Source organism: Lagenorhynchus albirostris, chromosome 9, assembly GCF_949774975.1.
Source record: "Lagenorhynchus albirostris chromosome 9, mLagAlb1.1, whole genome shotgun sequence".
In the NCBI taxonomy this organism is placed as follows: Eukaryota; Metazoa; Chordata; class Mammalia; order Artiodactyla; family Delphinidae; genus Lagenorhynchus; species Lagenorhynchus albirostris.
The window spans coordinates 9,369,412-9,385,211 of NC_083103.1; positions in this window are offsets into that span (position 1 = coordinate 9,369,412).

The following is a 15,800-nucleotide window of genomic DNA, read 5'->3' on the forward strand; positions in this document are numbered from 1 at the left end:
GCGCAGGACCTCGCACGCCGGAACTACACGTCCCAGCGTGCACTGCGAGTGCCCTAGGGGACGTGGGAAGTGCGTGGGGCCTTAAGTCGTGGACCTGGAGGTCGTGCTCTTTCTGGGAGTCTTATGCTTTGCCATTGCCATTACTTCACCCAATTTGTCCTCTATACGAGACTCTGCCACTTTTGAGAAATAATACTTGCTATAGACTTGATAATGTTTCTTAATGATTTCAACTTAAAATTACAAACTGAAACAGCACTTACATGCAAAATTTATGATACAGTGAAATCATTTCGATGACAATTAACAATGTTTGAGTCACAGGTAAAGCCAAGTTGCTTATATGCTTCCCACGCTGTCAAATGTTAAAACAAGAATCCAGATCTCTGTTCCCACACAAATTTGCAGCAGGTATATTTTCCAAGCTCAAACTGCAGTTCCAGCATAGTTTTTCAGACTTTGATGCAAATGCAAAGGAAATTTCCATTATTTCAAAATCCATTTAACTGTGTGATCCATGAGTTTCCACCTAATCTCCAGTTGGGAGTGATTAATCTGCAATGTGATGACCTGCTAAAAGACAAATATCAAGAGAAGAATATAACAGATTCTACAAATGTCTTCCTGCTGATGAATATGATTGATTGAAAGCATCTGCTCAGGGGCGGATATCAGCATCTGGCAGTACATATCTGTGTGAAAAGACATTTCAAAAAGGAAGTGGGTAAAAATCTCACTGTAGATCTGCATTAACAGATGAACATCGCAATCGAGTTTTAATGATAGGGAACACTAACTGAGCCACAATTAAGAAAATATTATCCTCCACGCCTCACCCTTATCCCCAAAATAGAATTCTATTGTTATTAGTAGGCATATACCTTTAAAAATTATATTCAATTATTATTACTATATTTTGAATTACATCAATTTTTAAAACTGTAGATATTTTTTTCCTCTCTTGTTAGGTGAGTACCTACGTAATATCCGAGATTTTGCCTCTTGGCCCACAAAAGCTGAAAGTATTTACTGTCTAGACTTTATAGAAGTTTGCTTATCCCTACGCAAGGACAACATTTCTGGAACTAAACACGGGTATCCCGTTAGGAACGTGCAACTCAGTCCAGGGGACACGTGACCGCAGCTCCTAGCCACGCAATGATACTTTGCCCACCGGGCAGCTGCCAACGAGAGGCTGCTGGACTGGAGTTAAAGCCCAGCGGGGCAGACAGCGCACGCGCAGCCGACTCTCCCGCAGGCACGTCAGCGCAGGCGCAGGTGGTGAGAAGCCGCTGATTGGGAGCCTGACTGCTGAGGTGCCAAGAGCACGTTCCAGGCGCTCTAGTTTCCAGGCAGTTTAGTTTCCAGGCTGTTTGTGCCGGAGGATCCGGCGACCAGCGAAGGACGGGCTACCCTTGATGGGTCTTCATGCTGCGGGTGGTGGATGGACCTGGGGGCAGGCCCTGGCTTCTTGGACACCTCAGATTATTCTGAATGAGGGTTTCTTTTTCTTTTCTCTCCCTCCCAACCTCCCTCCCTCTCTCCCTTCCTTCTTTCCAACATTTTAATTGTGAAATATAGCACACATCTAGAAAAAGGCACAAAACTGAGATATACAGCTTATTAGTGTGTCAAAATCATTCCTTAAAAACCACCTCCCACGTCAAGAAATAGAGCTTGGCCAGCTTCCCAGAAACCCCCCTGCTCCCTCCCCCAAAGTAAAACCTTTAAAAAAGTATGGTAATCATTGTATTGTATTGCTTGTACAGTAGTCTCCCTTTATCCATGGTTTCACTTTCCGTGTTTCAATTACTGGGGTCAAATGCAGTCTAAAAATATTACATGGAAAATTCCAGAAGTAAATAATTCATAAGTTTTAAATTGTGCTGTGTTCAGAGTGGGGTGTTGAAATCTCACACCACCTGCTCTATCCAGCTGGTGACAAGAATCAACCCTTGTCCTGTGTATCCCACCCATTAGTCACTTACTGTCTTGGTTAGAGGATCAACTGTCGAGGTATCGCAGTGCTTGTGTTCAAGTGACCCTTATTTTACTTAATAATGGCCCCAAAGAGTAGTGATGCGAGCAATTCGGATATGACAAAGAGAAGCCATAAAGTGCTTCCTTTAAGTGAAAGGTGAAAGTTCTCAATTTAATAAGGAAAAAAAATCGTATACTAAGATTACTAAGATCTATGGTAAGAATGAATCTTCTATCTGTGAAGTTGTGAAGAAGGAAAAAGGAACTCGTGCTAGTTTTGCTGTCACACCTCAAAGTGCAAATGTTACAGCCACAGTGCCCAATAACTGCTTAGTTAGGTTGGAAAAAGCATTAAATTTGTACAACAAGATATTTTGAGAGACCACATTCACATAGCTTTTATTACAGTATATTGTTATAATTGTTCTATTTTATTATTGTCAGTCTCTTACGGTGCCTAATTTATAAATTAAACTTTATCATAGGTATGTATGTATAGGAAAAAACTTGGTATCTATAGAGTTTGGTACTGTCTGAGGTTTTAGGCATCCACTGGGGATCTTGGAAGGTATCCCCCATGGATAAGGGGGACTACCGTATAGATTTACCACCCAAAAACATGCATCTCTCAACATTATAGTTTTGTTTGTGTTTAAAAAAAATGAAGTGTTACACAGTTTGCTCTTGTGTCTGGCATCTTTTGCTCAATGTTATGTGAGATTCATCCATGCTGTTGTTCGTGGCTCTAGTTCCTTCATTCTTATTGCTGCTGTATAAAAGTACAATTTATGAGTATTTTGCAATTTTGATTCATTCTACTGATGATGGATATTTGGGATACGGATTTTTCCCCCCAAATTTCTGCTGTTATGAATAGCGCTGCTATAAATCTTTTAACACTCTCAACAGCTCTTGGGAAAAAAAATAGCATTATCCCTTTTTAGGGTTGAGGAGAACCATCTCAGAAAGGTTAAGTCATTTCCTCAAGACTATGACACTAGTGAGTGGGAGAGTCAGATTTTAACTGCAGACTCTGCCTCCTGAGAAGCTTCCAGAATCTTTCTGTGTAGAAGTTACTAGAGGAGTGTGGAAGTTAGCAGCACCTCTCAGGGAGGACCTCTGATCAGCTACCAGTGCCAGGGGCTAGCCCTCCTTGTTCTTTTGTTTTAACCAACTTTATTGAGGTATAATTATATATGACTATATTTTATTTTTTAATTTTATTATTTATTGAGGTATAGTTGATTTACAATGTTGTGTTAGTTTCTGGTGTACAGCAAAGTGATTCAGTTATACATATACATTCTTTTTTGTACTCTTTTCCATTATTGTTTATTACAGGATACTGAATATAGTTCCCTGTGCTATACAGTAGGACCTTGTTTATATGACTATATTTTAAATGTCCAGCTCAGTGAGTTTGGGCAAATGTAGGCACCTGTGATCAAAATAAGCACACTTCCAGCCCCTCAGAAATGTCCCCCCTGCCGCTTTGTACTGCAAAATGGGCTTTGTGTCTCACTCCTTCCATTCAGCTTTATATTTTGGGGAATCCCCCATATTGTGGGTCTCAGTATTTGGTTCTCTTTTTATTGCTGAATAATATTAAGTTGTGTAAATATACCACAACGTGTCTATTCATTCATCATTTTGGCTGTTTCCAGTGTGGGGCTATTATGAAGAAAGCTGCTATGAACATTCATAGAGAACTCTTTGTGGATTTACATTTACGTTTGTCTTGTGTAAATATGTAGGAGTCGAATTGCTGAGGTGTATAGCTAACGTATGTGTAACTTTATAAGATACAGTTTTCCAAAGTTGTTGCGCCCTTTCACACTTCCACAAGCAGTCGATGCATATTCCACTTGCTCCCCATCTTCCCTACTTCGTAGAAGACCCCACAGTTTTCTGACCCTGCTCTGAAATTCCAGTCGCTCCAGCTGCCCCTAGGTCTGATACCTGCCTGTTCAGCTCAGCGGGGCTCCAGCTGGCTGCACCCCAAGGAGACAGAGGCTGAGTGGTCCTGGGGCTCAACCCCAGGTGTGCCACTTCTCTCCGGGACTACAGTCTGCCTTCTCCTGTGGTCTAACACCTAAAAAGAGTTGCTTATATTTTTGACTCCAGCTTTACTGCTGTTTACCATAGCAGGGCTTATTCTGTACTAGTTCCTCCGTCATAGCTGGACGCCGAAGTCCTCCATGCTGTGTTTTTTTTCGGGGGGGGGGGGGCTATATATTAAAGTCTCAAAGAATCAGTCTTTTTTGTTGTTGCTCTCTGATCCTGATGGCTGAGAAACTCATTTATAGGAAATAAGAAATATGCAGACCAAAACTTATTGAAAGAGTACCTCTCAATCAACGTGCAGTGAAGAATAAATATCACCAAACGAAATCCTTGTGTAAGTGTTATCTGTGCAGTCTCCCTCCTAGCAGGGCACTGAGTGAAATCACAATCAGAAGCTCTTTTATTGAGGATTTAGTATGAGGAATCGGGGTCTTGGGTAGCCAGTTTTAGTCTGGAGGTTAATCGAGTGCGTTCTCTTTCTAAGGTACAGCAGAAGCCACGTTGTAACCTGAAGGTTGTCCTGCTAATGCAATCAGCACGGGAAATTAGACGAATGGTTAATGGCAGCCAGCTATGGCAGCCTGAGGCATCCAGCTTATAACAGGGAGAGCCTTGCTGGCGGGTTCAGAAATACAGAAGGTCCGCCATACTCCCTGAATACATACCTCAATTAAATAGAGTTGGGAGACCAGCAGGGGGAGCTCTCACACCCTGCAGCAACAGCGGAGCCCAACAGAAAGAAGGAAAGACTCCTCTTTCCTGGCAAGGACTCAGCCAATGAAAAGCCACGGACCCTTTGTTTACACTAGCCCTCCCAACTTCCTTTCCTTCCCTATAAAGATGATCTCTTTTCCCTTGCTGTGTGGGGACTTGCGCAGAGCTCACCATCGAGGCCGACCCTAAATTGCAATTCTCTGCTATCCCGAATAAACACATCCTAGCTGGAAAAATATCTGGCAGTCTATTTGTTTCAGGTCAACAGAGAGAACCTTTCCTTTGGAACAGGAAATGCTTAAAGTTGGTGACTAAAACTCATCCTTCCTTGGATAGGAAGCGTACAGCCCTGGAATGGGAAGCATTGGCCACTTATGTTCCTTTTGCTTTGCTTGGGGGACTTTGCTTGTCTCCGCTCTGATCCCTTATGAGTGGTCTTAGAGTTGAGCTCACAGACGGCAGCCCCATTTTCCTCATTTAAGGTTTGTAAGGCCCTCCTCTCTGTAGCTTCAAGGATGGAAGGTAGTCGAGCACACTAATCCTTTGTTGTGTTCTAAGGTGACACCTCTCTTCTACTACAGAATATTCTATTACAGAATATCTCATCTGGGCTGCCCTGCCTTGTTTGTGCCCTAGGGCAGGGGCCCCCAACCCCCGGGCCATGGACTGGTACTGGTCCTTGGCCTCTTGGGAACCAGGCTGCACAGCAGGAGGTGAGCAGAGGGTGAGCAGGCGAAGCTTCATCTGTATTTACGGCCGCTCCCCATCGCTCGCATTACCGTCTGAGCTCCGCCTCCTGTCAGCATTATGGTGAGTTGTATAATTATTTCATTATATATTACAATGTAATAATAATAGAAATAAAGCACACAATAAATGTAATGTGCTTGAATTATCCTGAAACAACCCCCCCTGCCCCCTTTCTGTGGAAGAATTGTCTTCCACAAAACCAGTCCCTGGTGCCAAAAAGGTTGGGGACCGCTCCCCTAGGGGTATAGCACTCTTTTCTGCCCCTGGCTGAAGGAGATACTGTATAAGGAATTCCTATTCAGAATGAGTGGTTGAACTGTGTTGCTTCCAATGAATGATTCTGAAATTCTAAATACACACACCCTTTTCACGTTTTGAAATTTCACAGTCATTGGCTACTTTGGAGAAAAGGCAACTTCGTTTGGTTCTGCAAAACTCAAAGTCTGTTTGACAAATGGAAGGTGTTTGACAGAGAAAGCTGCAAAATCTGTTGTGCTAGTGATGCCATAACAAAGTACCACAAACTGAGTGGCTTAAATGACAGAAATTTATTGTCTCACCATTCTAGAGGCCAGAAGTTCAAGATGGTGTCCACAAGGTTGGTTCCTTCCGAGGGCTTTGAGGGACAATCTGTTCCCTGCTGCTCTCCTAGTGCCGGGTGGTTTGCCGGGCATCCTGGCACACCCCATCTCTGTCTTCATGTTCCATGACCTCCTCCCTCTGTGCTAGCCTTATTAGGTCACGTGGCTGTGTCTGAGGCATCCTCCTGCTGCCGATGTTCCAGTGGGAGGCCGACTGACATGGGGTGGGATCTTTCTTTTCCTGCCACAGGTAATGAATAGTAGTTCCTCTGCTCTCAGGACGTCGACAGAAATAGGTGGAGTCCGCGCAGCCTAATGAAGCAGCTGTGTGATGTAGGGGCATGGGCCCTGGACTTGGGACAAAACGCCCTGGGCCCCACTGTGTGACTTCAAGTGTCAACATCCCCATCTGCAAAGTAAAGGAAGTAAAACAGGCAGCTTTTTAAGGTCCCTCCAGTATTAACGATTCTTGCAGCTGCTGGGGAATCGAGTGGTAGTCTCTGAATCTAGAGACGAGCCCCATGCTGTGTGTCTGCTAGAAGCCGGGGGACTGTCTGCATTGGATCCACTGCCCTTTGAGCAGGATGCCTCATTTACAGAAGTCAGTTAATGAAAAAAAAAAAGAGGGCTTCCCTGGTGGCGCAGTGGTTGAGAATCTGCCTGCCAATGCAAGGGACACGGGTTCGAATCCTGGTCTGGGAGGATCCCACATGCCGCGGAGCAACTGGGCCCGAGCCACAACTACTGAGCCTGCGCGTCTGGAGCCTGTGCTCTGCAACAAGAGAGGCCGCGACAGTGAGAGGCCCGCGCACCGCGATGAAGAGTGGCCCCCGCTTGCTGCAACTAGAGAGAGCCCACGCACAGAAACAAAGACCCAACACAGCCAAAAATAAATAAATAATTTTTTTTTAAAAAGAGAGGGGATGGGGTAGGAATCTCTTCTTAATTTCCCCCTCACTATCAAACCACACTAGAATAACAACTTATAAGTCGGCCATTTAAGGCAATAAGAAAAACTGAGTGTTTCTCAGTTTTTTGTTTCACTGAGTGTTTTGCTGCTTTCTGCAATCAGTCTGAATTTCCCCAGACTTGACCCTTTACCCACGAGGAACCCTCTGTTTTTCTTAACATGTTGAACTTGGAGATCACAAACTTGTTAAGTCACAGAATTTCAGACCCAGAAGGGGCTCTTTACAGTCGAGGAAACTGACCAGAGTGATAAGTGGCTGGTTAAAGGTCATATCACAATTTAGTGGTAGGGCCAGCACTAGAAGCCACCGAAATCAGTTTTCTCAGCTATATGAGAGGTGATCTCTGAAGTTCTAAAGCTTTAGGCTTAAGAGGCTGATGTATTGGTCTTCATTATCTGGCCAGTGATCTTTGCTCCCGCATGATGGTTCTAACTAATCATTAATTTTGCTTGGTAGGTTGACTCTTTTTAAAAATAACTTTATTTTTAAGTGAATTTTTAGGTTCACAGCAGAATTGAGTGGAAGATACAGAGATTTCCCATATACCTCCTGCCCCACACATGCATAGCCTTCCCAGTTGTCAACATCCCCTGCCAGACGGCACATTTGTTACAACTGATGAACCTGCATTGACACATCATTATCACCCAAAGTCTGTACCTTACATTAGAGCTCATTCTAGTTGTTGTACGTTCTATGGATTTAGATAAAATTATAATGGTATGTATCTGCCATTATAGAATCAAACAGAGCACTAAGAATCCTCTGTCTTTCCCTATTCATTCCTCCCTGCCAGCCACTGGTATTTTTTACCATCTTCAAAGTTTTGCCTTTACCAGAATGTCATATAGTTGGAATCCCAGAATACGTAGCCTTTTCAGATTGGCTTCTTACACTTAGTAATATGCATTTAAGTTTCTCCCATGTCTTTCCATGCCCTGATAGCTCATTTCTTTTTACTGCTGAATAATATTCCATTGTCTGATGGACCACAGTTTATGTATCTATTCACCTACTGAAGGACACTTTGGTTGCTTTCAAGTTGGTTGACTTTTTGAGTGTCCAGAGACAGATTATTCAAAACTTTCCTCATCAGAATGAAATTCAATTAAGTCTCATTAAGTCCATTATCTCAAGTTAAATCTCTGATTAAATCTATTAAAGTGATGGTTCTCTGGACTTTTGGATTTCACAAAGGTGTAAAATTAACAAAAATGTTTGCGCAGCTACACTGTGTTAATTTTACTGAGTAAATATGCATGTTTTTATCTGAAACCTACAATTTATTATTATCCTACTACTATAAAAGACATTTTAACTCAAAAAATAAAGGAGTACACAATTTCAGAATACATCACTGCCGGATAAATAAGTTCCTCTTTGAAAAACTCTTGCATATTTTTCTCATTTTGCACAAATCAGTAGAATCCTTGTCACCCACCAAACCCAGCCTACACATCAGCCTTGGAAACCACTGCTTTAAGGAACTAGCCAACGTGACCAAAATTCCTCTACAAAAGAGTTCTTCTGCCTCTGAATGGCTCCCTTCAAGAGATCTTGGAGGCTGAAGACATCTCCAAGCTGCAAGAGAAAACAGTGAGGGTGGGAAAGTAGGTCTTCTAAAGCTGAACTTGCAAGGAACTTCCCGGGAGAAGATTTGTAACTTCGGTTTCTATATGGTAAAACATTCCTGAGACTTAAACTGCACTAGAAGTTGAATGGGGGTGGGGGGTGGGAAAAAGAGAAAATGTTTCCTTCTGTGAATGTAAACTTGCTGGACCAGTTAGAAGTAGGTTAAATCCTAGTCCGATGGTATAGACAGCTGCTGTGTGGGCCCTCACACTCAAGAGTCAGCAGATGCAGAGAAGGTGGTTAAGGGACAGGTAATCATCCCAAAGAGAAATCAGAATTCCTGCTTTTGTTTACTCAGTGGCTCTTTGGCAAACGATCTAATCCCAGTCCACAGTTTTAAAGGACAGGGACTTCCCTGGTGGTCCAGTTGTTGGGACTCTGCACTTCCACTGCATGGGGCGCGGGTTCAGTCCCTGGTCAGGGAACTGGGATCCCTCTTGCAGCACAGCACGGCCAAAAAAAAAAAAAAAAGGACATCATACAATTATTAGCAATATTCGCTCAGATAATGCTGGGTCTTCTTTTTTTTTTTTAATATTTATTTATTTTGGCTGCACCAGGTCTTAGTTGCGGCACACGGGATCTTTTAGTTGAGGCATACGTGCGGGATCTAGTTCCCCGATCAGGGATCGAAACCGGGCCCCCTGCATTGGGAGCGTGGAGTCTTAGCCACTGGACCACCAGGGAAGTCCTGGCTCTTCTTTTTAAACAATGTTCCATGGTTAACAAACCGTGTTCTTCACAGCAATTGGTGCCCTTCACTTTATCTGTCTCTTAAATTATATTGTCTGAGAAAAGATATACTTTAAAAAACAAAACAAAACAACAACAACAAAAAACAACCTTCATCCTTTTGTGGGATTTCCTGGGTATATACAAGTCAGAGTATAATTCCCAACATTCCTTTAGGTCGTAAGACTGTACCTATGTTCTGCTTTACCAATAATGCCCCATTTTGCTCTCTCTCATATACTCTGCCTCTCTTTTTCAAAGAGACAGGTAAAAATCAATCTAAGATTCTTCCCAGATGGTAGGGGCATTCAGGATGCTCCCTAGGCACTGTGTGCTCCTGGAAAAAGTAGGAGCCCAGGGGATTTCTCCCCACAGGAAAATAGGAAACCATAACCACTGGAATGGAGAGGGGTTCTTGCCATGACATCTCTCCAGAACTTGAAGTTGCGCCTGAAGATCTCATTTCCTCGGAAAAACTGAGCAAGGGGGAGAAGGTGAAATAAGAAGACAAATTGTTGAGGATTATAGTCTCTGCTACACTGTGAAGCTCTGGTGGGTCAGTGCATTTTTGCCCAAAGATAAGCACAGATTACTAGTAAAGACTTTTTCACCAGGTAGGCTCTGAGGCTCTTAGGAATGTTCTAGAATCCTTCAGGAGAATGGTATGGATAGTTCTACTGTCCCTGCAACCCGGCCTTTTGTCACCTTGAGAGCTGTGATGTTTTGCTTGCTTGTTTTTGTTTTTTTTTTAACTGGATATGAACCGGGGACTGAGAGCTGTGATGTTTCACCACTAGATTATGTTTGACCACTAGATTTTTAAATAATTAAAATAAATTTTAAGATAAACTGTAAAGTAAATGAAAATATTTAAAAATAATATATCCTCATTATAAGAACTTTGAGACAAACAGAAATAGAAAGTGATCACTGTAATCTCCCCGTCTGATCACACCATGGCTGTATTTCTTCCTATGACTCCTGGGTATTTTTTAGGTGCAGCTGTAATGGCATCCTAACTATCGCGTATTCTTCTGTTACTTGGTGTGTGTGTGCGTGTGTGTGTGTGTGTGTGTGTGTGTGTGTGTGTGTGTGTGTTACCACGTCACCACTTCATGAGTCTCACTGGCTGTGAAATTCCTTCTTGTGGGTGGCACGTTTTAGTTAAATATCTCCTTGTTGAGCTTGTGGACAGTATGGCTTTTGTTTTTGTTGTTAATCACCAGAAATCTATGAAAGTGTTCATTCTGCCAGGCCCTTGCCTATGTTAGCCACTGTTTTGTTCAAAATCTTTATTAATTGAATGAAAATAGCAGCTCATGTTTAATACATATTTCTTTGATTACCGGTGAAGTTGAACACTTTCCCATATTCTTTTGTTTGCACCTTGTGGGTTTTTTAAAATTAATTAATTTATTTTATTTATTTTTGGCTGCATTGGGTCTTCATTGCTGTGCGCAGGCTTTCTCTGGTTGTGGTGAGTGGGGGCTACTCTTCCTTGAGGTGCACGGGCTTCTCATTGTGGTGGCTTTTCTTGTTGCGGAGCACGGGCTCTAGGTGCGTGGGCTTCAGTAGTCGTGGCACGCAGGCTCAGTAGTTGTGGCTCATGGGCTTAGTTGCCCTGCAGCATGTGGGATCTTCCTGGAGCAGGGCTCGAATCCGTGTCCCCTGCATTGACAGGCGGATTCTTAACCACTGTGCCGCCAGGGAAGCCCCCACCTTGTGTTTTGGTGACATCCTGGTTAAGTCCTTCAGGCAGAACCAATTAGAAGGATAATTCCCATTGATAATCTTTTAGAGATTAGCAGTAAACGTTCAAAGGGGGAGCATTCCATAGAGAGTGAGAGTGAGAGGGCTAAAATACATGATAGTAATTATCAAATATTCTACTTTAAATACAATTATAAATAGATGAAATGTTATTTTAAAATGAAAGACTAGTAAGTCAGAGAAAGACAAATATCATAGGATATCACTTATATGTGGAATATAAAAAAATGATACAAATGAACTTATTTACAAAACAGAAACAGACTCACAGACTTAGAAAACAAACTTATGGTTACCAAAGGGGAAAGGTGGGAGTAGGGATAAATTAAGAGTTTGGGATTAACATATACACACTACTATATATAAAATAGATAATCAACAAGGACCTACTGTATAGCATAGGGAACTCTACTCAATATTCTGTAATAACCTAAATGGGAAAAGAATCTGAAAAAGAATGGATATATGTATATGTATAGCTGAATCACTTTGCAGTACACCTGAAACTAACACAACATTGTAAATCAACTATACTCTAATATAAAATAAATATTAGGGACTTCCCTGGTGGCGCAGTGGTTAAAACTCTGTGCTCCCAATGCAGGGGGCCTGGGTTCGATCCCTGGTTGGGGAACTAGATCCCACATGCCTGCCACAACTAAGAGTTCTCATGCCACAACTAAAGAGCCCGCATGCCACAATAATGGAGCCCGCCTGCTGCAACTAAGACCTGGTGCAACCAAATAAATAAATGAATATTTTAAAAATAAATAAATAAAATAAAATAAAAATTAAATTAAAAAATAAAATAAAATGAAAGACAGAAACACCTCCCCCTCTTTGTCTCAGAGTAGTTTTAATTTGGTTCAGCACATATACTAGACGTTCAATGCATCTCCATGTGAATTGAACTAGTTGGTTTTTTGTCTACTTCCTCTCATGGTCAGTGAAGACCAGAAAGCAGTTACATACAATGCTATTAACTGAGGGCCCCTCTGAATAAAAGATTCACATATTCAAAGATTCCAAAAGGGGACTTCCCTGGTGGCACAGTGGTTAAGAATCCACCTGCCAATGCAGGGGGCCCGGGTTCGATCCCTGGTCCAGGAAGATCCCACGTATGCACCACATGTGCACCACAACTACTGAGCCCGCGCACCTAGAGCCCGTGCTCCGCAACAAGAGAAGCCACTGCAATGAGAAGCCCGTGCACCGCAACGAAGAGTAGCCCCCGCTCGCAGCAATTAGAGAAAGCCTGTGTGCAGCAATGAAGACCCAAAACAGCCAAAAATAAATAAATTAATTTAAAAAAAAAAGATTCCAAAGGTATAATCCTAGGTCCTTTTCTGCTGCTGTTGAATGTCCTTCGTCTGGTTTGAAGGCTGTCTGACTGGCCTTACCCTCAGATTTCTGACATCACTCTTCTGCCACATTGTCACCTTTGTTTCACCTTTTCACTTTATCAGCACCATAAATTCTTTCTCAGATAATGGATGTTTGTTTTATATTACTAACTGACATCTACTGGTACTGCCTGTGTCAGGCATGGGGCTGAGTACTTTTCAGGCATTACTCATTTAATCTTTACAACACCCTATATGGTAGTTACTAGTATTATTCCCAGTTTACAAATGTGGGCAGAGTCTCAAAGAGATGAGCCAACTTGCTCTGGACCCAGAGGAGGTGCCTGGGGAGTGGCCGGGATTTGAACTCAGGTGCTGATTCTAGAGCTACTAAAACATGTCACCTCAAACCTGCAGTTTAACCCCAAAGGTCCTGAAAAAGTACTGTACTCTGAAATCTCATGCCATATGGCTGAACACTTGTACATAGTAGATGCTCATTAAAATCCTTGCTGAGGGGCTTCTCTGGTGGTGCAGTGGTTAAGAATCCACCTGCCAATGCAGGGGACATGGGTTTGAGCCCTGGTCCAGGAAGATCACACATGCTGCGGAGCAACTAAGCCCGTGCGCCACAACTAATGAGCCTGCACTCTAGAGCCCGTGAGCCACAACTACTGAAGCCCACGTGCCTAGAGCCCCTGCAACAAGAGAAGCCACCGCAGTAAGAAGCCCGCACACCGCAACGAAGAGTAGCCCCTGCTCTCAGCAACTAGAGAAAACCTGCGTGCAGCAGCGAAGACCCAATACAGCCAAAAATTAAATAAATGAATAAATAAATTTATTTTTAAAAATCCTTGCTGAGTAAAAAGAGGATCTACCTGTTTAAAAGATTTTATGTCTCCAAACGAGGTAGTTTCTCTGCCTCTCTACAAACTATAAACTCATCGTTGAGGATTCATAGGAATATTCCTTGGGGCTGCAGTGGACTAGAGCATCTGAGTCTTTGGAATGACCTGAATGAGAAGAGAACAGAATTTTTGACCTGAGAAACTCTTTAGTACAGCATGGAGTGGACTATAGAAGGGCATGAATAACAGGACCACTCTTTAGTACACATCATCATAAGTTGTGGATAAACTGTGTAGTGGGAATATAACCAAGGGTAGGATACTTAACATCCCTCAACTTTCAAAGACAAAATTTTGTCCTGTTTTCTAGGTGAAATGATGTTCACGTTGTAGCCTCCGAATTGCTTCGCTGTTTGGACCTGACACATCTGGGTCTGTCTGTGGGTAATGTGGCCTCTCAGGACATTTTTATACACTTGGCAAAGGGACCACCTTTTCAAGCTTGGACCTTAAAATCCCAGTGAGATCTTCCTAACAAACGGGCTCCAAGGTAAGGACATACCCCTTTTCCCTAACAAAGTCCAGACTGCAGTGTTGGTAACCTCCTGCCAAACTCAAACAGGACCTCAGCATCCTGGGGTGCCCTAGAACCACTTCATTTATCTCTTTGGACAAACTAAACCTGCTCAGTTTAAAACGCAGTGAAGCTCACCACTGTCCTTTGTTTTGGAGAGTCTTATTTTTGCATAAGTAGTCCATCCTATACAGGCTGCTAACTACTGTGTATTCCCCTTGCCCCTATGACTGCTGGTGTAAATAAACTGCGTCTCCCCATTGGTAAACAAGGATAATAAACAAAATTTAAAAAAATGAAAAACAAAAACTAAACGTGCTCAGTTTAAAGTCTTTGTCAGATTATTTTATTAGACTAATTTCATCTGAAATAAACTCATATTCTAATTACTGATTTTGTTGACTGCCTTAGTATTACATCTTTTCAGTGTTTCTTGTTTGTTTGTTTGTTTTTGCGGGACGCGGGCCTCTCACTGTTGTGGCCTCTCCCGTTGCGGAGCACAGGCTCCGGACGCGCAGGCTCGGCGGCCATGGCTCACGGGCCCAGCCGCTCTGCGGCACGTGGGATCTTCCCAGACCGGGGCACGAACCCATGTCCCCTGCATCGGCAGGCGGACTCTCAACCACTGCGCCACCAGGAAAGCCCCTCCGTGTTTTATAATACTGGTTTATGGACCATGTTCAGAGTTTGTGTGTTTCTCTTTGTCTCTCTCCTTCTGTGCTCACCCCTCCCAGTTTTATGCTTTTGCATTTGCCTCCCTCCCATCCTTAAGGCTCTAGTCCAGAACTGGCTCTTATTATGACAATTGGGCTGCCCCACTGAGCGATTAAGGATGACACAGATCCAGGCACTGAGCCAGCAGGCAGCCTGGCTCACTCCCTGGACTGCAGGCTGAATCCTGGTCGACCCACGTCCCTGGACTTGCAGCTTGTTATCCACCTTAGCCCAGGCAGGTTTCAGCAACAATTTAGTTCAGCCCCGAGCCTAGCCTGGCCCAGCCCACAACTTTAAGCAGGGATCCAGCTCCATCCCCCATCTAATTTGAGACTTTTAGTTCCCATGACCCCCCCCCACCAGGAATGAAACTTGGGGCTCCCACTGAATGTCTGGGCCTGGAGCTCTTCAGCCCACTTACTGCAGTGCATTTTCATCCTGCTTCTCATCTGTGGTTCTGAGCCCTCTGTATGCAGAATAATGGCCCGTAGAGGTGTCCACATTCTAATTCCAGGAACCTGTGAGTATGCTACCTTACATGGCAAAGGGGAGTTTGCAGATGGGATTGAGTTCAGCATCTTGACATGGGGAGATTGTCTTGAATTCTGCCAGTGGGTTGATGTGATCACAGGGGTTCCTTATAACGAAAAGGGGGAGACAGGAGAGTCAGAGAAGATGTGACGATGGAAACAGCAGAGGTCAGAGAAAGAGATTTGAAGATGCTACACTGCTGGCTTTGAAGATGAAGGATGGGGCCAGAGCCAAGGGATGCAGGCAACCTCTAGAGGCTGCAAGGGAACAGATTTTCCCCGCGAGTCTTCAGAGTGAACGTAGGCCTGATGACACCTTGATTTTGAGCTCACTGAGACCTAATGTGCACTTCTGACCTCCAAAACTGTAAGATGAATTTGTGTTGTTTTACACCACAAAGTTTTCAGTAATTTGTTACAGCAGTAATAGGAAACTATCTTTGTTTTTCTGATGTTGCTGCTCTGTTTTCTTTTTGATTATTTTAAACCTCCCCCTCCTTTTCTGTGTGTGGAGCTGAGAAAGACTGTCAACCGTGCATTTGCCCCCAAGCGGACCCTTTCTCTAGAAATAAGTGGTGACCATTTATTAAAGTGGGA